The sequence below is a fragment of the Sminthopsis crassicaudata genome, chromosome 1 (genome assembly GCF_048593235.1).
Source record: "Sminthopsis crassicaudata isolate SCR6 chromosome 1, ASM4859323v1, whole genome shotgun sequence".
NCBI lineage: Eukaryota > Metazoa > Chordata > Mammalia > Dasyuromorphia > Dasyuridae > Sminthopsis > Sminthopsis crassicaudata.
Window position 1 is genome coordinate 403,891,872 of NC_133617.1, and position 18,096 is coordinate 403,909,967.

At 35.6% G+C, this 18,096-nt stretch overlaps 1 protein-coding gene and 1 long non-coding RNA gene across 2 annotated transcripts in view; one reads left to right on the forward strand and one right to left on the reverse strand.

The window, feature by feature from the left end:
• The window catches only part of CORO2A (coronin 2A), a 161,443-nt gene that overhangs the window by 37,589 nt on the left and 105,758 nt on the right, over nt 1–18,096 (forward strand). The window lies entirely within an intron of this gene.
• On the reverse strand, nt 4,918–6,458 carry LOC141549967 (uncharacterized). Its single transcript, XR_012484471.1, has 2 exons — nt 6,365–6,458; nt 4,918–5,046 (listed from the first exon to the last, which is right to left on the reverse strand). It is a non-coding gene; the product is annotated as an uncharacterized LOC141549967 (long non-coding RNA).

Sequence of the window (18,096 nt, forward strand, 5' to 3'; positions counted from 1 at the left end):
CCTATCTGCTGCTTGCTACACGAGTGACTGAGCAAATTTCTTCCTTTCTTTCAGCATCAGCTTTCTTATGAGTAAAGCAAGGAGACCTCAATAGATGATCTCTAGAATCCTATTGTCATCCCATTTTCAGTTATGTCTGACTCTTGGTGACCCCACAGACCATCCAGTGCTTGGGGTTTTCTTGGCAAAGATATCTGCAGCTCTAAATTCTGACTCCATACACTGAAATGTTATGAACTCCAAAGACGCATCTTTTTATACTTTGTTGCTGTGGGGATATTTGTCCTTTGCAAACCAAGTTCCACTTTTCAGAGCAGTCTGTACGACACTTTTCAGGAGCCTTTGTTGTTATTGTTTAGTCATTCAACTCTTCATGATTTCACGGACCATAACACAACAGTTCCTTCCATTCCATTATCTCTTGAAGTCTATCCAGGCCCATTTTCATTATCTCTATGATGCTATCTACCTGTCTCATCCTCTGCCTTCCTGTTCTTTTACCTTTAATCTTTCCCAACATCAGAGTCTTTTTCAGTGAAGCTCATCTTCCCACTATACGATCAAAGTTTTAAAATTTTGGCTTCCATAACTGACCTTCTAGTGAAAAGCCTGAATTAAAAATTTTAAGTATTGACTGATTTGATCTCCTTGCTGTCTAAAGGACTCTCAAATGTCTTCTTCAGCACTACAATTTGAAAGCATCGATTCTGTGGCATTCAGCTCTCCTTAGCCCATATATTTTTACTGGAAAAAACATATATTTGAATGTACGGACCTTTGTTGACAAGGTGATATCTCCACTTTTTAGTATGCTATCCAGATTTTCCATAGCTTTACTTTCAAGGAGCAAGAGTTTTTTAATTTCATGGTTGCAGTCATTATCTGCAATGACCTTTGAGCCCAGGAATATAAAATCTGGCTCTGTTTCTATTTCTTCTCCCTCTTTGTCAGGAAGTGACAGTGCTTGTTGCCAAGATCTTTTTTTTTTTTTCTTGCTTAGCTTTTTTATTTTCAAAATACATGCATATTTTTCAACATTCACCCTTGCAAAACTAATTTTTTCTCCCACTCTTCTCTCTACCCCCTCCCTTAGAAGCAAGTAATCCAATATATATTAAATATGTACTTCTTCTTACATTTCCACAATTATCATGCTGCACAAGAAAAATCAAGAATCTTGGTTTTGATGTTAAGCTTCAAGGCAGATTTCAACACTCTCTTCTTTCACTCTCATCAAGTAGTTTCTTATTTTTTCTTCCACTTTCCTCTATGTTCCTGAAGAGGCTAGGCAGTACAGTGAATAGAGCCCCAGGACTGGAACCAAGAAGACCTGAGTTCAAATCTTGCTTCAGACACTAGGTGAATCACTTAAAGTTTGCTTTAGGTTCCTCATCTTTAAAAATGGGGAAGCACCTATTTCCCAGGTAGGTGAGGAACAAATGAAATAGTGATTGTAAAATACCTAGCACATAGTAGGTGTCTTGTTTACTATTTTTATTGCATTCCTCTTTGGGGCCCATTCAGAAATACCAATTATAAATTCTGCTATCTAATCAAAGAGCTACAAATTCACATCAAATAATATTTCATGTCAAATCTAATTTTCCTCTCTTTCCATTTGTCTCCCCTTTATTCACACTCATTTTCATTAACTTGGATAGGTCTTCAGTTTTTTTCTTCCCTCAACATCCTGGTTTCTCTTTTCTCTTCCAATATTAGCTAACGATCTTTCATTGCACAAATGATTTTCTAGAAGTAAATTACTCACCTGTATGAAATGAGGTTGACCTCTCAAGAGTCCTGGAAGGGATTAATGACTCCAATAACTCTGTACCTGATTGATTGCAAAGCTTTTTTTTTTTTTTTTTCTCCCAGACAATGAATAAAATGGAATTTGTCCTGTCATTGAATACAGCTTACATAGTTACTTATAGCAAAGCTGATAAGGACTGAAACATTTGGTGCGGTTACTAAGCAAAGGAGTGAGAATGAAAGAAGGGTATTGTTCTCTCCTGATGTAAGCCATAGATAACTGGATAAAGAATCGGGAGACTACGTTCTATTCCACACTCTATCACTAACCAGCAGTATAATCTTTGCCCTCCCTTCTGGGGGCTTTCATTTCTCCATATGTAAAATTAGTTGATTCAGCCAGATAGTGAATGGCTCCTTGAATTAAGAATGATTTGTTTTTTGTCTATTGAATTTGCCTGTTGAATGAAACAGAGCCTTGTCATTTCAGAATGTAATGAGGAAAAATAACCTAAAATGGAATTTCTGTGATTATAAAGGGTCATGGTCTCCACGATCTATTAATTGAAAAAAAAAAATGTTCTGGTTATATGTGTGCATTCATTTTTAAAAAAACATTTCCTTATGAATCATGTTCAGAGAGAAAAATCAGAATAAAAGGGAAAGAGAAAAAATAGAAAGAAAAGAAAAAAAGTGAACATAGCATGTGTTGATTTACATTCAGTCTCTATTTCTCTCTCTGTATGTGGATGGCATTTTCCATCCAAAATTTATTGTGAATACTCTGATCCTTGAACCACTGAGAAGAATTTTTAAAGTCTTTAATAAGTTCTGAGTAATTAATAAATTAATTAAATTGACAGTTAATAAGTAATTAAGTCTTTAATAGTTGATCATCACATTATTTTGCTTTACTTTGTACAGTGTATTCCTGGTTCTGCTTGTTTTGCTCAGCATCAGTTCATGTAATCCTTCCAGGCCCTTCTGAAATCAGTTTGTTCATCCACTCTATTCCTTTTAAGGATTATTTTCATTAGAATTACATATGTTTAACATGTATTGGATTACTTACTGTCTAGAGGAAGGGGTGGGGAGAAGGGGAGGAGAAAAAAATTGGAACACCAGGTTTTGCAAGGGTGAATGTTGAAAACTATGCATATGCTTTGAAAATAAGCTTTTTAAAAATTGTCTTCATTATGGATTACAGCATAGTATTTTTACTTTTTTTGTTGTTTGCTTACTTGCTTTTTTTTTTCTTTCTCATTTTTCCCTTTTTGATCTGATTTTTCTTGTGCAGCATGATAAATGTGGAAATATGTATCGAAGAATTGAACATGTTTAACATATTTTGGATTGCTTGCTGTCTAGGAGAGGGGAGTGGGGAGAAAGGAGGGAGAAAAATTAGAAACACAAGGTTTTTCAAAGGTAAATGAAAAAGTAAATATCTTTGCATATATTTTGAAAATAAAAATTATTATAAAAAAAGAATTTTTTTTTTTTAAAGTCAGACTTTAGGAGTTGAATAGAATTATAGACATCACCCAGGTATCCCTCCATAACCTGGCCCCTACCTATCGTTCTTATCTTTTTTATGCCTTATATTTTCCTTCTCCAGGCCCTTACCCATCCTTCTCCCTGCTCCCATACATACTCTACTATCCCAGTTACATTGACCTCCCTTCTATTCCTCCCACTAGATGCTCTCTCTCCTGACTCCAGTCCTTCATACTTGGAACTTCTTTCCCCTCAGTTCTACCTTCCCCACTTCCCTGATTTTCTTTGTCTCATCTAAAGAAGTTTTCCCCAGTCTTCTGTAATCTGATTGTCTTCCTTCTGAGATAATCTCCAATTTACCCTGTCTACATCCTGTTGGCTCCTGGCTCAGGAAAACAAGTCCTAGGGATCGATGGGAAAAGTTTGGGAAAATTTGGAGTAAGAAAACCTGGGTTCAGATATTGTTTCTGCTGCTTACCTGCTATATGACCGAGTTACTTTACTTCTGAACTTATTTTTTTACCTAGAAATTGATGATGCCTAATCCTGTGGCAAGATTTTCAGTTTAAAAAAAATCCATGTATATTTTTTGTAGAAATTCTTAATCAAATTTTCTTTTATCAATAATAAGAAGAACTAGCATTTATAAAGTACTTCAGGGTTTGCAAAGCACTTTACAAATATTATCTAATATAATAATTATAATAAGTTATAAAGAATCTAGTTGTTTTCAAAGCACTTTCATATATTATTTCTTTTTTATCTTTAAAACAATGCTCTTAGCTTTTTATTCATTAAATAATAAATGTTTATATATTTTACTGGGCAGTTGGGTTTAATCAATGAACAATCATTTCTTCATTACCTATTCATTGCCTATATATTATAGATAGATCCAAAGATTAAAGAATTATCAGTCCCTGGCCTAAAAGAGCTTAGTCTATTAGGGAACTTGAATCATAAATTTGTGAAGTCCTTAAGGATAGTGAAGAAGGAGTTGAAGACTAATTGGCTACCTAAGGGGAGTCCAACAAACTAACTTTAAAATCAATACATTGATTCACATGGACACATTTAAGATAATATAAAATTATACAAATCTGGAGTTGAAGAGCACTAACATCTAGGGAAATTATAGTACATACTTTATTAAGTAAAAACAAAGTTATGTAAAATAAATAAAATTATCATAAAATGCCATAATAGAACTGGAAAGCATGTTGATTAATCCCCCTTCAGTTGAGCAGACTTACTAGCATCCCAGCTATTATCAGGCAGACATAACCAAAACACCAGCACTTATTGTCAGCAATTTACATAATTTCAAGGTCCCTTGGAGGATGGTCATACAAATCAAACCTATCAAGTGAAAATTATGTTTTAATACTTTTTACCTAGAAAATGGAGTGGGGGAGTGAATGCTGATGACATTTATTCCTTCTGCAAACATGTAATAAATACCTACTAAATGCAGAATTCTGTTATAGTTTAAAGCAGGGCTTCTTAAATTTTTCCCACTTGCAAACTCTTTTTACCTGAGAAATTTTTTTATGAGCCAAGGAGTTTCTGTCTGTTCTTGCATACACAGTACAAAGTTCTTATTTTGTGTGTTCAGAGCCAAGGTTTCAATGATGTCACAAGGCAACACAGGCTAATACTGCCAGAAACATCTCGTATTCATTATGTGTTTTATTTTGAATTAATTTCTGGTCATTTTGTCCTGAAATTTTTCACTGTTGTCAATTTGTTCAAAACCCCCACTTTCGGTTAGATCATGAGCCAAGTTTAGGAAGCTTTGGTCTAGAGGACATAAGACAAAGAAAATATGTTTATTACCCCCCAAAAGTTGATAACCTAATAGAAGAACTAAGACTTCTTCACAAATAATTTTAAATTAGAATATTTTAAGTATGTAATGGGAGCATAAAGTATTGTTAACACTTAATCATTTAATTCAGCAATCCAATCAATCAGTAGACATTTATTAAATTACTGATTATTAAATGCCAAAAATACTGAGTAATGGGATAAACACGAGAAATATAAGGATAGAAAGAAAGTAATCTTTTCCCTCAAGGGATTTACATGCTACTGAGGAAGACAACATACACACACAAATAAAGGAATCCAAATTATCTGAGAAAACTGGAGAAGGGTCAGAAATGTACAAGGTAATTTGAAAGACAAATTCAGAAAAGTGGAATTAAGAAGTAAGTGTATTTCAAGCCTAAAGTACTGCTTAAATGAACACATGGAAGCAAGAGAAATAAGATTGCACTTGATAACAGTGTAGTCTAATCTGCTGGCATATAATGTATGAGAAAGAATATAATATACCTACGATAAAACTAGAAAGCTAGGTAGTAACTACTGGGGATGAGTGGGTGGGGCTTAAATGCCAGTGGAGGAATTTTTTTTTTTTTATCTTTGTAACATTGAGAATCCACTAACAACTTTTTTGAGCAAGGAGATGATATAATCAGACCTGTGTCTTAGATTATTGTAGTAGCTCTGTGGAGGATCAATTAGAGGAGAAAAGATCAATTAAGAGGAATTTGTAAGGTAAAAATTGATGAGGGCCTGAATAAATAAAAGTGGCAGCCATGTGAATGGAAGTAATGGAAAAAGAGGCAAGAGATATTGTGGAAGTGAATTGGATGGGGAAGTTGCAAAGAGGGAAAAATCAAAGATTATTGTAAATTACAAATTGGATCATTAGAAGAATAATAGTACCCTCACCAATACCTGGGAAATAATAATAATAAAAAAAAAAAGATGAAGGAAGAAAGGAAATAAAGGAGAGAGAAAGGAAGGGAGGGAGGAAGGAAGGAAGAGGGGAGGGTGAGAGGAAGGAAGGAAGGAAGGAGAGATGGAAGAAGAAAGGGAGGATGGAAGGAAGGAGAAAAGAAAGAAGGGAGGAAGAGGAAGAAAGGAAGGAAGAGAGATGGGGGGAGAGAAGGAAAAAATCTGATTTAGCAGGGAAGAATGATGACTTGCTTTGTTTTGGACATACTGATAGTGATGTCCAGTGGGAAATTAGTAGAGAGAAATTAAGGATAGATATATAGATCTGAGAGTCAAAATGAATTAAGGGAGAGAACATGAGATTTGAATAGACCTTAGAAGGTTGTATAAGATGTAACCTGGCAGGAATGTCTGGAGGAGAGCACCCCAGGATAAGGAAAGCGACCAGCCTGACTTCCTCTTGATTGTACTTTCAGAGCTCTTTACCCTTTTTTATTCTATAGTTGCTGAGATACCTAATTTCACAACAATGATAAGATTTACACATTAAACACTTCTCTTCATGCCTTTAACTAGAACTCCGGTTGGCTTCCTGCTGTGCCCACCAATCTCTCTCCCTGCTTTAAGCGTCAGTCCAAGTTTATCAGATAATAACCTTCACAACACCTTTAAACCCCCACATCAAGGCTTATAAGCAGAGATATACCATGATCTGTCTATAGCATCTGTTTTCTCTTTCCTTTTCTGGCAGCTGTTTTCAATACTTATAGAAAGCAGTGACTGGGGAATTAATTAGCCAAACAGTAAAACATAAAACCGCGTTAAGTTGTTGTTGGATTTGGGGGTTTGTTTTGTTTTGTTCTGCTTTTAAGATAAATCTAATGAAGTGGGAAAGTAGAGACTAGAGAAGAGATTCAACTTTAAAAAAAGAAAGAAAGAAAGAAAGAAAGAAAGAAAGAAAGAAAGAAAGAAAGAAGAAAGAAAGAAAGAAAGAAAGAAAGAAAGAAAGAAAGAAAGAAAGAAAGAAAGAAAGAAAGAAAGAAAGAAAGAAAGAAAGAAAGAAAGAAAGAAAGAAAGAAAGAAAGAAAGAAAGAAAGAAAGAAAGAAAGAAAGAAAGAAAGAAAGAAAGAAAGAAAGAAAGAAAGAAAGAAAGAAAGAAAGAAAGAAAGAAAGAAAGAAAGAAAAGAACCTCTAATGCTTACTAGCTTATGTAACTCTAGATAAGTCCCTACTTTTTCTTTAGCTTGATGAATGAGAGAAAATTAGTCAGAAGGGACCTCAGGAGCCATCCAGCCTCCTTCACCCATGGCTGAAAATAGAATTCCTACTCAACGTACCCAACAGCTTTGACTGTCCAGCGATGAGTGGAAACTCTCCATTGAGGAGGACCCTGACTGATCCCCTTATCCTTCCCTTCAAGTGTTCAGCCTGTCTCTCTCTGTGGATAGCTGTAATGATTAGAAAATTTTGCAAGCCTACACTTTGCCTTTCTGCAATTTCAGTTGTTTGATTCGTTCTTACTTCTGTCCTCTGACACCAAACAGGACAATCTAATTCTTTTTCAGACAGTCTGTAAAATAACTAAAGACAGGTATCAAGTTCCTCTCACCTACTGTTTTTCTTCCCTATTTTCTTCTCTTTTTCTCATCTGTAAAATGAGGGTAATAATAATGCCTGCAGATTTTGTAAACCTCTTTTCTTCTCTTTTTCTCATCTGTAAAATGAGGGTAATAATAATGCCTGCAGATTTTGTAAACCTTCAAGACCATATGCATGTGGGTTGTTATCAGTAGTTTCCAAATAAGGCTTGTTCCTTTTATTTACTAGTTTGGACAATGGTTGATAGAGGGCTCATGGGTCATGAGCAGGTTGGTTATGATCTTGGTGAATCTTATAATGGAGGAAAATGGATTGAATAATAACATGAAACTATTTTCTAAATAAAAATCTGAATCTTAAAAAAAAAAAATCTGAATTTTGGCCAACGGCAACAACATTTGAAATCCATCTCCTAAGTCAGGGCATGAGTCACTGGTGCTTTCCCCTCCCTCTACAGGACTGCCAGTCACAAAAGCTTTTCTTCCAAAATGACTGACTTTTTTCTCATAAGAGAAAATCAAATTTTAAGAGCAAGTCCCAACATCATAGATGGAAAATTATTTTTCCCAAGCAAAACATTCTGAAAATCACTTCAAAGAATGATTCTTGCAGGAACAAATGATTCTAGCCCATCCAATCATTCCACAAACATTTATTAGCTATCTACTAAGTGCCAGGAACTGTGCCAAATTCTGGAACTACAAAAAAAAAAAGTCTCTGTCATCAAGAAGCTTACAGTCTAATGGGAGAGACAGCATTTAAACAAATATATACAATAAGAACTGTACACAGATTAAATGAGACATAATCAACAAAGATGCTAAAAGTAAGAGGAATTCGGAAAGCTTCCAGGAAAAAAATGTGATTTGTTAAGGATTTAAAGGAAGCCAAGGAGGTAAGTAGGCAGGAGAGAAAAGGGTAAAATTTCCAGATATTGGGGATAGCTAAAGAAAATGTCCAGACCTGAAAGATCCCCTTGTATTAAAGGACTAGAGACTTTGTATGAAACATCCTCCATCATTAATTGAATTTCAGCTGGCCTTCAAGTACTTTCCTACTTTCCTAATAATAAATAGCATTTAAATACAGGACCAGAGACTTTGTATGGAACATCCTCCATCATAATTGAATTTCAGCTGGCCCTCAAGTACTTTCCTAATAATAAATGACATTTAAATACAGGCTTTACAATTACAAAACCTTTCAGTGATCTCATTTGAGTCTCAGGACAACCCTAGCAGATCCTATAGTTACTACAGATGTTGTTATGCCCATTTTTCAGAGGAGGAAAATGAATCTGAGAGAGGTTAATGACCTCATAGCCAGTAAGATGTCGGGGTCAGGATTTGTACCTTCATCTTCCCATCCCAAGATCAGTCTTTTGCTGATGTTTTTAGCCATGTTGTCAAACGTCTTCCATGAAAACAAACATGGCTTTAAAACCAACCATTCACACTGATGGTAAATTCTTCAACTTGCCAACTAAAATGGAAGGAGTTGGTGAATTATTTTTTGTTTGCAGATAATTGGGCAACTTCTGAAGCTGAGATGCAAGAAAGCATGGATCTGTTTTCTGCAGTTTGTGTTCATTTTAGCCTCACAATTAATACCAAGCAAACACAGGTCCTCCATCAGCCAGTACCACACTATCCATATGTGGGACCATCAGTTACAGCAAAAGGAGGATGCCGTGGTTAAATTCAGTTACCTTGGCAGTGAACTTCCCTGGGATGTTTGCACTGATAATGAAGTGCTGACCTTGTTGTTATAGTCTGTGCAGCCTGGACAGTGTACCAGAGCCAGGAAACCGAATCATCTTGGGAAGATCCTGAAGATCACCTGGCAGGATAAGGACCAGACACTGAGGTTCTTTCCTGAAGTAAATTACCAAGTATTCAGATTCTATTGCAGAGAGTGCAGCTCCACATTGTCCAAATGCCAAATGTTCGCTTCCAAAAATAATTTTATGGAGAACTCACAAAGGTGGTCAGAAAAAGATACAAGGACGCTCTCAAGGTCTCTCTTAAGAACCTTAGAACAGATTGTGTGACATGGGAGACGCTGGCACAGGGCCACCCAGCATGGGGTGCCCTCATCAGAGCTCTATGAACAAAGCAGAACTGAATTAACCCAGAAGCAACGTGAGACGAGCAAAGTTAGAGAATCCACCCCAAATGTTCAAAGGAACTATTTGTGCCTCTCCCGTGGCAGAGCATTCTGAACTTGTACTGCTCTGATCAGTCACCATTGGACACACTAACTTGACTCTAACACAGTGATGTCATTTTGGTCCTCTTCAAGAACAAAGGACAACCAACAACTAACCAACAATCAACAGCTTTGAGTGCTTCTCAAAATTACCTTTTATTTATTTTGTATGTAATAATAGCTATTATAATATGCAAAATTTATATATATATATGTCTGTGAATACATTGTCTTTCTTGATAGAATTAATGAAATGACCAGGAGCAGTAGCCCCTGGAAGAGAGGGTTTGTTTTGTTTTTGTTATGATTTTGTATCCCTAGTGTCTAGCACAGTGATGTTCAGCCCTTTCAGTCGTGCCAACAACTCTTCCTGACCCCATTTGGATTTTCTTGGCAAAGAGAGTGGCTTGCCATTTGCAGAATCCATATGCTCAACAAGCACTTCCTGATTGATTACTTCAGTCTAACCAGCTTAAATCAGTTTCTAACATTTGGACACGATGGCCAATGATGAATAAACCAAAGAGGGAAAAGAAAAATACCAAACAAACCTTTCCAGACCCCTTAAAAGCACAGGACCTTCAGACAGACTTATTGGGGGGGATCTCTGGCTTCAAGTGTCTTAGGAGAGGTAAACTGAGCAGTGACTAAGGTGATTAGGCTGTGCAAATAGCATGTTGCCTGAGTTCTTCCTGGGTCACCTGTGTAGGCGCAATGGCACACCCTGAGCCCGAGGGCAGAGGGCTTCTCAGTGAAAAGACAGGCATTTAATATTCTCCCTGGCTTTAGTCCAGCTCCTTCTGGGGCTGAGAGTGAGTGCTTCCTGACATGCCTTTTTTTTTTTTTCTGTCCAGACATTCCCTTTGCCAGTGCCTCTTTCCCTTCCCCTACTTTCTCCTTTCCCTCTCTCCCCTCTCTCTGTCCCTGTCTCTCTGTTCCTCCCTCTTTTTCTCTTCTCTTTCTCTTCTCTCTTTCCCACTTCTTTCCCTCCTGTCCCTCTCCCTCTCCCTGTATATCCTCCGTCTCCCTATCTTTCTCTGTCTCTGTCTCCCTCTGTCTCTGTCCCTCTCTGGGTATCTCTCTCTATCTCTGTCCCTCTCTTTCTCTGTCTCTGCCTCTGTCTCTTTCTCTCTGCCTCTGTCTCTTTCTCTCTGACTGTCTCTGTCTATCCTCTCTGTCTCTGTCTTTCTGTCTCTCCTCTCTATCTCTGTCTGTCTCTTGTGTCTCTCTCCCTCTGTCTCTCTCTCTGTGTCTCTCTTTCTGTCTCTCTCCTCTCTGTCTCTCTCTGTCTCTGTATCTCTCACTTTCTCTTTTTTCTCTTTGTCTTTGTCTCTCTGTATCTGTCTCTCTCCTTCTATCTTTGTCTCTCTGTGTGCTTGTCTCTGTCTCTCTTTCTCTGAATCTACCTCTATCTCCCTTTTTGTTTCTGCTTAGTCTGATCACTCATGCACACATTCTACCAGCTTTCTACCCCCTAGGTTAACCACTCCTTCTAACCAGAGACATTTCTGATAGAGGAAGTAAAAAGTAATATTCTTTCTGATTTGAAGCAACCAGTCACAAAGGCTTATAAGAGGCTCCTGACCTTTTTATGGGATGACTGTTCTAGTATGAGGATACTGAAGTGCCTGTTATTTACTCTGCAAGAATTCCCCAGAGACTGATTCCTACAGGAATTCCAAGAGCTCCAATGTTTGACTTTATACCTGGTGTCCTTTGTCTTGCCTAGATCCTTAAAGTTACAAAACTGATTTTCCAAGCGTGACTCTGATTTTAGAGCCCCAGTTTCCTCATCTCAGAAATGGAAATAATAATAATTTGCTAGGTTGTTGTGTAGAAGTCGTTTTGTGAATTCTTAAGCATTTTTTTAAATTGAGGGTTTTCAGAGTTAAATAAAACATCTTTTAAGGAACTATTGAAATTTTTATCAGAACAAGAACTATTGAAAGAGCAGTAAAAAAAAAAAAAAAAAATCACCTGGGATGTATTTGTGATAAAGTCATTACAATTGAGAATTTACATTTAGTTGTGAGTTTTCCAGCTGCCAACACTAAAATGGAAGCACATCATGTTACTTAGCTTTTGTTGGATAAGAGAGGGAAATACACAAGTTGATTCTGAGAGAAAACTATTTACTCAGTTCTGAATTCAAGGAGAATTTTATCTAATTTTATGTAATATAATTAACAACACTTTGAACTGCCAGTTTTCTGAAACACACAGAAATGTTATTTTTATCAGTATCTTTTGTTTTTATGTCACTTTCATGTTGGAATATATTCTTCTCTTCCCATTGGGTCATCCCTTATAACAAAGGGAAAAAAGGGTAAAAAAAAAAAAGTCATACAGCAAAATACAGCAAAACCAATCACACCAACCTCTGAGATTGTGGTAAGAATCAAATAAGATAATATTTGTACAGCACTTAGCATATAATCCATTCCCTTCTCCCTCAATCAACACATTAACCATGTCTGACAGTATATGAAATATCACACACCAAAAGTCCCCTCCTCCTGCAAGGGGGAAGTGAGATACATTTTCTTATTTCTTAATACTTATAGAACCGTTCATAATATGGGCATTCATTATAACCCTCCCTGAAAGCTGAAGGCATAACATTAAATCCTTACTCAATAAAGACATTTTTGGCAAGAAGTTAAGATCATATGACCTGACTTTCTGATGGACTAACTCATTATAGGAGTTAGAATTTAAGAAATTAGAAGATGGAGAGTTGACAGACCCATTATGTTCTGTCAAATATCTTGTGTCTAAGGTGAGATTTTGATGTATGCTAGATTCTAGTCATTTCACCTTGGTTATGATTACATAATGGTACTTTTGAAGGAATAATTGACATTCTGTTGTGAATATTAGCTTGCTAGGGAGAGAATTTTTAAATAACAGAGGTACCACAAAAGGTAAAATTTTAACAATTACATGAAATAGAAAAGATTTTGCATGAATAAAATAACGAGAAGCTACCAACTGAAGGGAAAATTTTTACATCACATACATCCAATGAATGTCTGATATCCAGTACATGATGCTAAATTGATCTCTCTGACATCAACCAGTCAGCACTGACTCCCCAGTATCCCAAACTAGTTCCAAGTTAGAAATAGTGAAACATTCTCATCAACACACACACAAAAATTCTTGCCTTCCTGGATTTTTACAGAAAGAAAATAAAGTTTCACTACTGGGTATAGGAAGTTGGAAAATGATTCTTATACAAGACTAATTTAGGCCCAGAACACTTTTTGTCCTGCAATATAATGATGGAGGCCATATATAATAATCCAGGAAGCCTGGGACTATAGAATACCCCAAGGATAAAATGGAGTTAGAGAAATTAAGAGCAAAACAGAGGAAATTATATGGGGATTTTTTTTGTTCTAAAATTTTTTTTTCACTCATGATATTGTTTTTTATCTGTCTGTTCTTGCAGATTTAATTTTTCAGAGAAATAATTCCAGTAGTATAAACATTTTCACATAAGACCTTTATTCATATCAGGCAAACTTGTATAGAATGCAAATTAGTAGATTAGAGGATTTGTGGATTTAAAGACGAAGGGGCCTTAGACATGACCTAATTCAGACATTCCCCCATTTTACAAATGGAGAAACTGAGGCAAAGACTAAAATGATCTGCCTATAGTTATGGTATATAGATAGTAAGCAATAGAGTCAATATTCTAACCCAACTCTTCTGACTCTAAATTCAATTATTTTTTTCAGTGTGAAAAAGCTACTTCAGGATAGAGATATTAGAGACAGAAAGAAGGAATATAGTTGATATTTGACTAATTTCTGATTTATTTGACAATATATCTTTTCTCATCCTGTCTTCTGCAGTACATAAGGCTTAGGTATATTTCCAACTAATTCTGCTGCGGTGGGAGAAATCTTATTTACTAACTATACTCCCAAAGATGGCCAATGGATTGATCTTTTTCTTATTTGACCAACAAGAAAATATATTTTAAATAGTATTTAATTTTTCCAAATACATTCAAAGATAATTTTCAACATTAACTTTTGCAAAACCTTATGTTCCAATTTTTTTTCCTCTTTCTCCTTTTCCTCCCTGCCTTAGATAGCAAGCAATCCAATATAAGTTAAACATGTGCAATTCTTCTAAACACATTTCCATCTGAGAAATCAAATTAAGAGGGAAAAAAACAAGCAAGCAGCCAATAACTACAACAAAAAAGTGAAAATACCATCCTTGATCCACATTCAATCTCCATAGTTCTCTCTCTGGATGCGGGCCTTTTCTTCTTTATCATCTTCCTTAACTTCTCTGTAGCATTTGACTCTGTTGAGAGGTATGTGTTGAAAGCAAGGAATGCTTAAGTGCCTGCTCTGTGCCAGGTTCCCGGGATAAAAGACTAAACATGAAATACTCCTTGTCCTCAAGGAGCTTATTGTCTATAATTAATTATCTTGTTTTTGAACTTTCAAAGCCACTAAATAGCTAGAGGTATCCTAGTTTAATCCAACTAGATCCAGTTTCTTTTCCTTTTTATTTTTAAATAAATTTCTATTGTGTATTTTTCTTCACATCATACCAAAATGTCTCCCTGTATTCCTTCCCAACTCCACTTCCAGAGAGTCATCCTATATAATAAATAATATTTTAAAGGAGAAAAAAAGAGCAAAAGGAAATCAGAACACTCCTAACAGTGTTTTTAAAAGTCTTAAAATATGTTCAATATACCAGAACCATGGACCTTGTACCTCTGTAAAGAAGTAGAGTGAATGTATCCCCAAAATTCTTTGAAGACATATTTCACAGTTTTGTACCTGGCTGGGTATTTGGCATAAATCAGCGCTTCTTAAATTTTCTTTGCTCACAACTCCTTTTGGCCCAAATATTTTACATGACCCTGCATATATAGGTAGATAGATAGATAGATAGATAGGTATGAAATAGGTATGGTATATAAATAATAATAAATTTAATAATATTTAATTTAAATTTAACTTTAATTTAATAAAAATAATAAAATTTAAATCAAACATTTACTGATAATAAATCATAATTTTGCAGCCCCCACTTTCAGTTACAAGACTCCATATGAGATCACAACCCACAGTTTAAGAAGCTGAGACATAGATATCATGGAGGACTCTTTTTCTAACCCAAGAGGACTGACATTTAACTCACAGGCTGTTAGAGCTATAAGAAATCTTAGATTTTATCCAATCTAAGCCCATCATTTTATAGATCAGGAAACCAAGTCTCAGATTTTAACTCGATTTCATTTCAGTTATGCAAATATTTTTTTCATTTATTATTAACAAAGCTCTGTGTTGAGCACTAGAGAGTCAAAAACATATACAGTCTAGACTCTGTTCTCAAGGGTCTTATAATGTGCTATAGGGGTAGGGATGAGAGTTATATACAACAAAAAAGTGAAAAGAAGAATGTGCTAAGTAAAAAAGAAAGGTTCCTCTATAATGCTATTTGAAACTTAAAGAAAGAGATATTGCCTTTAAATGGAGAGTGTAGCATAATTATTAAAAAATACTACCACTAAGGTCACGATAAGATTTTAAACTTTGACAAATCCTTTATATTTGGATTTTTTTTTAAAAAAACAAGTTAGTCTAAAAGAGATTCTCATCATCCAGTTGTTTACTGTTGTGCTTTTAAATCCCTATTTTCCCTGTTACAACAGGGTAATAAAAAGGTTGTCTTTGTTTCATCCCAGAAGTTTCTATATACATGCATACATACATATATACATATATACACACAATTTATTCACACATACATATACACATATGTGTATATATATTACATTATGTCACATGTACATGTCGATTAACTCTTTTGCCCCATGTACTTTCATCTAAGATTTCTTGAAAAAAAGCACTGGAAAATCAGATTTTGACAAAGTCCATTGGGATTCAAATGGACCTACTTGGCCTGCCAAGGCTTCCTTATGCATCTGAGACTATCTCCAGTTGTTCCTATCTGTCTTGCTGCTGGACCCTGGTGACTCTGGAGGAGAGAGTAAAACTGGTGACTTTGCCCAGTCCTGCCTCACTTAAAAATCCAATTCACTTGCAAGTCAAGATATCACCTTCCTCATGTCATTGATCTTCTTCCAAAATGAAGGACTAACAATAATGTTTGTATTTGTTACATATACACATATATGTATTCTTTGTACATAATAAAGATAGGTGGTATGAAACAATTATCTAATTTTTACATCTTCCTAAATTGTTGCCAAATCAGTAACTACTAAGATAGTCAATTCAACAATTATTTATTAGCACTTACTATATACAGAATAGGATGCCAAGTGTGCTACATGAGTTAAGAATTTTTAAATATGTAGTCTCTAACCTCATAGAGTTTGTAGTCTTTTAGGAGATATAATGTTTATATAAATAATTATATTATAAAATAATATATGATGTTTAACATATATTGGACTGCTTGCCATCTAGGAGGGGGATGGGGAGAAAAGGGAGAGAAAATTGGAACACAAGGTTTTGCAAAGGTTAATTAATGTTGAAGAATTATCTATGCATATGTTTTGAAAAACAAAAAAATTTCATTAAAATAATAAATAATATGTGAGAAAGGCATTAAAGAAGGGTTTTAAGCAAACAATCATGCAATCCAAGGTGGGAAAAAGGACATTTCTAATTAGGAAAGGAAAGAAGAAGGACACAGAGAGCAGGTAGCATCTAAAATGGGCAGGAAGAGAAATTAGCAGAAAGAATCACAAATAGGAAAGAGTATTCTGGGGTAAGCAAAGACAGGGAGATGAGAAAAAGCAAACATATAGAGGGCTTACTGTAATTTGCTGGTAACTGTGGTTGCTGTGGTTATGACTGTTTCTGATTTACATTTCTGAAATCAAATTGTTTGGTGATTGGGCAAATCTTGGTATTAGGGAACAGCAGCATGAGAATATGAGATGCTGTTTGAAGAATACTCTCAATTTACAAAGGTTGATATCACAAATGACTACTTGTGGGGAAAAAAAAAGGCGGAGGGAGAAAGGAAAGATTTGAATGTGACATGATCTTGGAATTTTGAGAAGTATAAGCCATGAATATTACATTGTTAGGTAGCCAATGCTTGCTTTGAATCCATAGAGTACAGCCATATATTAAGGGCTCCTTCATACTTAAATCTTTTGATCCTATTAAGTACTGATTGAGGGATTAGACACAGAAAGGGTGACTCTAAAAAGTGGAAATTATAGGCTAGTAGATTTTGGCTCAGGTATAAAACAAAACAAAACAAACAAAAAATCCAGCCAAGTGTGAATGTTCACTAAGAGCTTATTTTCATATTTATGTTTTTGCTTAGATTTCTCATACCTATAGTAGCTGCCCCTCTTTTCTGCCCACCTAAACCTTCTTCCTTCATCTTCTCCTATACTTTCCCTTATAGCTTTCAGTGGAAGAAATCTCTTCCTCTGAATTTCTTCACTACTTAGTCTGTAAAATGACTATAGTGTATACAGTATGTATACTACTTAATTATAGATGATTGTATATACTATGTATAATTTGCTGTTGTTCATGCATGATTCTTGAGAGCTGGTGGAAAGAACATTGGATTGGGAATCATTAGACTTGGATTCCAAGTCCAACAGTGCCAGAAAACTAGTTATGTGACTTAAGTTAATTCACATCACCTCCCTTAGCCTCAGTTTCCTCACTTGTAAAAATGAAGGAGTTGGATTAGATGATCTCTAATTATTTAGCCTTTAAAGCTTTCAATTTTTTGATTTAAAGACTGTAAATCCCTATCATCAACACCAATTTAATTGCCTTGTCCTCCTTGTAGAGTATAAGAGAGGCTCATAAAATTCTCATTAATTAAATCTAAATTCCCACTTTCTGAATCCCCTTAAGCCTAGGTCCCCCTTCTCCTTATTTTTACTTGGGGCCACACTGGCACCTTATTCTGGATACCTCAGCTCAAGCATACTCATGATGCTTCAAGGGCAACACTAAAAAACCCAGCATGTTGCAGATTCGGTCAAGTCATCCCAGAGCCTTCTCCTTTCATTGAGTCAGAGGAAAACTGTCCCAGTGCTCCTTTCCATGACCACACATTATTAGTTTGCATAATCTATTATTCATTTTAAAAAATCACTGGTTCTCCTGATGCTATTAACTACAAAGAAAGCCAGTTATGTAGGTGGAATAACAATAATGACCATAAGAGGCAGCTTGGGATAATGGATTGAGAGTTGGCCAAAAAGCCAGAAAGATCTGGATTCAGGTACTACCTTTTTTACATGCTGACTCT